Here is a 3,570-nt window from a genome sequence, read left to right on the forward strand (position 1 = left end):
GGGTATTCTTGTCTTTCAATCTCATTTGTAATTTGTCCTCCAAGAAAACAAACAAATAAACAAACACATTCACTGATTTGATAAATCAATTTAACCAGTTAAAATGAGTAATGGACATCGGCCTAATGAAGCCAGGTCTAGCTCAGGTCACTGGTTTAGGTCTGATGGAGTCGATTATCTTTAGTGTCCTAAATCCTTTAATTTATTGTCATTCTAAAAGGGCAGAATTTGTTTATTAACCACACTGTCATTTTTCTTGTACTTGTTGACATATTTTTATGGACTGCAAAATAATAGAGTTGTTATACTGTTTGTAAACCCTTCAAAACCCATGTGAAAAAGGCAGAGCTGTCAAGCTAAAAACAAGGCTGTTTTTCTTCACCTTTCTTCTTTTCTTCATGTCTGATTTAGACCCGCACGGTTTTCAGTCCTCCTCCAAGACAACCAGAGATGGAGGACTTTGAAACAGTCCAATATATCAACAGTGGCGCCTTCGGGTAAGTAAGACAGACATTTCTCTTTGTCTTCAGACCGACTCTTTGGGTAGTCCCGAGAGTTTGGTCAAATTAGAAAAGAAGATGAAATGAGGATGTCGTGTTGTTGATTATTCTTGTGCTTACATTAAGAATTCATCTGCATAGTTTCTTTTTATATCAGAGCTGATGTCCAGTATTAGAAGCTGTTCATGTTTCCAATGTTTTGTGCAGGACTGTAAACCTGGTACGTCACAGGGAGACTGGTCAGGCTCTTGCCTTGAAGCAGATCAAGCGGCAGAGCTTGATCAGCGAAACAGATGTCGAGCAGTTGTTGGTGGAACACGACATTCTCACCTTCACCGACAACCCCTTTGTTGTCGCGATGTATTGCTCGTTTGAGACAGAGAAGGACCTTTGCATGGTGATGGAGTATGTGGAAGGTAAGAAGGCAGCTTTGTGTCATGTTTGTTTAATTGATCAAAGATAGTGCACACTAACTATTTAACATACTGTCACGTATATTCTTTGGACTATGGACCCACTGTGCACATCTGGCACACACTCCTAAACATAACATCTGACACCATCTATCTTTATGGATCCCTCTGACCTTGTAGGTGGGGATTGTGACACCTTGCTTCAACGTTTCGGGCGTTTTCCAGTGGACATGGCTCAGATGTACATTGCTGAGATTGTCTGTGGAGTAGAGTACATCCACAGCTTCGGTATCGTTCACAGAGACCTCAAACCCAGCAAGTAAGTCCTCAACCCGTTAAGGCAATATTTAGTAGATTTTTCATTTCTTTATTTCTGGTTACGAGCATCAAACTGACTGTTGCTAAGCTCCACTCACCGTAGTTACTGTTGCTATGTATGCAATGCAGTCTGTTCTTGCTGTCCAAAACAGTGGACAGTTTTGGACAAGTTACTCTTCAGGGTTGGGGTTTTTAAACTGTTAATATTAGAGTTCAACTTTCATCATTTTTTGACTGGCTGCCTTTTTTTTTTACTAAATCTTAGCTTCAGGTTTCAGGTTGATGTTTAATCTGACATGAGTCATTTTGCTGCTTCCTTCCTTTGCAGTCTTTTGATCACCTCGAGAGGCCACATTAAAATCACAGATTTTGGCCTGTCAAAGATCGGGTCTCTGAACATGGCAGCAGAGGTCTGCGCAGAGAACATCGCCAACGAGTTCACTGATGGAGAGGTTAGTTTCTTCTCTTCTCCATTTAAATAAATGTCTGTTTATCCAGTGTTTATGTGGTGTAGTGCTTGTCAATCATTTTCTGTTTTCCATTTCCTCCTTCAGATCGCGGGAACACCCATATATTTAGCACCAGAGCTGTATCAGGGGGAGGCGTATGGGAAGCCCGTCGACTGGTGGGCTGTGGGAGTTATTCTCTATCAGTTCCTGGTCGGCTCTTTCCCATTTGATGGAGAAAATGATGATGAGCTCAGGAACGAAGTCATCAATAGTAAGAATTTCTAGTTCAGTTCATTTTCTTATATTTATCATCCTAGCAGTTCTGAATGAATCTTTCTGTATTTTAAAGACAATTAACAAACATTGTCACACTTCATGATTTAACTTTAAGGTATCAGTCTTTAAACTGTTAATGTTGCTCTAAAGGATGCGGCCATTTGTTTCTGGCAGTCTCTTTGGTGGTGTAGATCTTTGTTTTTTGAAGTACTTGATTACAGATGACTAATATCTGACTGATATACTTTTACAGAAAATGTCACCTGGCCAGAGGAGAGAGATGTGGTGCCATATGAGGCCCAGGTCATCATCATTCTGCTCCTCAGGAAGAAAGCATGAAGCGTCTGGGCACAGGTAAGTGGCAGGTTTACAAATGATGGACAAATGTTGGATGTAAAAACAGATAATACAGAGGTGGCGTAGAGCTGTTTGATAAAAGTACTACTGAATAGAACGTCTTCAGCCAAACAACTAAATTAATGATTGACACAGTGTTTCATTATGGTGCCAATGATCTGCTTGAACAGGGACTTTTCTTATTGCTTTTTCTCCCAACTGCTCAACGTTCTCCATTTTTATGATAACATTAATGGGTGTCATGGTTAGAGGTGAACTACATGTAACTGTAGTCAGACCAGATTCATCCACCTTAATGAAAAGGTTGTCCATAGAAAGACTCGATCCTGTTGAGTGCTGGGAGCTCCAGAGAACTTTGACTGTTATACCCGACCCCACTATAACAACATTAGTGGGGCTGGGGAGGCGGTGTGGAGAGATTGGGTTGGGAGCAGCTCTTAAGCCAGACCAAAGTGTGTTTATGAACAAACTAAATGTGTGATTGTCGTATTTCTCATCCAGGAGGAGCCAGTGAGGTGAAGGAACAGCCCTTTTTTCAGGACGTGGACTTCGATAACCTCAGAAGAAGAGAAGAGAAGATGGTGCAAGTGGAGAAGAAGAAGAAAGGAGACCAGGAGGGAGAAAAGAAGACGGTTGAGGAGAAGACGACGACAAGGATGGAGGAAGATAACGTTTAGGAACAGGAGTGAGAGGAGGTGTGATGCCATCTCTCCCTATCCCTCCACCATCCCTTCCCCATCCCTCCATCATTCATCCACCATCCCTCCACCATTCCTCCACCATCTTTTCCCCATCTCTACCCCATCCTTCCACCATTTCTCCCCCATCTCTCCCCCATCCCTCAACCATCTCTCCCCCATCTCTACCCCATCCTTCCACCATTTCTCCCCCATCTCTCCCCCATCCCTCAACCATCTCTCCCCCACTTCTAGCCCATCCCTCCACCATCCTTCCACCATCTCTCCCCCATCTCCCTCCACCACAAGCAGAAATATGTGTCACTAGAAACTGAACTTGAATCAATACCAGCCATGACAGCGGGGCTTTTACGAGTCTGTGTGTGTGTGTGTGTGTGTGTGTGTCATTGTGGCAAAATGAGGTCCTGGAGACAGCTACTGTTGTGAGAACCACAGAGGTGGTTTTGAGTACATGTGTTTACATGCGACATCATCACAGCCCTGCGAGATGCAGCCACAGGACTTCACAGGCGTGTAGTTGAGCTCAAATGAAGGTTTGATCTCTACTACACACCTGTAA

At 43.0% G+C, this 3,570-nt stretch overlaps 1 long non-coding RNA gene across 1 annotated transcript; it reads left to right on the forward strand.

Moving 5' to 3' along the window:
• The first annotated feature begins 1,795 nt into the window (after window positions 1-1,795).
• On the forward strand, window positions 1,796-3,345 carry LOC130172860 (uncharacterized). Its single transcript, XR_008828339.1, has 3 exons — window positions 1,796-1,951; window positions 2,210-2,310; window positions 2,815-3,345. It is a non-coding gene; the product is annotated as an uncharacterized LOC130172860 (long non-coding RNA).
• The last annotated feature ends 225 nt before the right edge of the window (window positions 3,346-3,570 follow it).

Source organism: Seriola aureovittata, chromosome 7, assembly GCF_021018895.1.
Source record: "Seriola aureovittata isolate HTS-2021-v1 ecotype China chromosome 7, ASM2101889v1, whole genome shotgun sequence".
NCBI lineage: Eukaryota > Metazoa > Chordata > Actinopteri > Carangiformes > Carangidae > Seriola > Seriola aureovittata.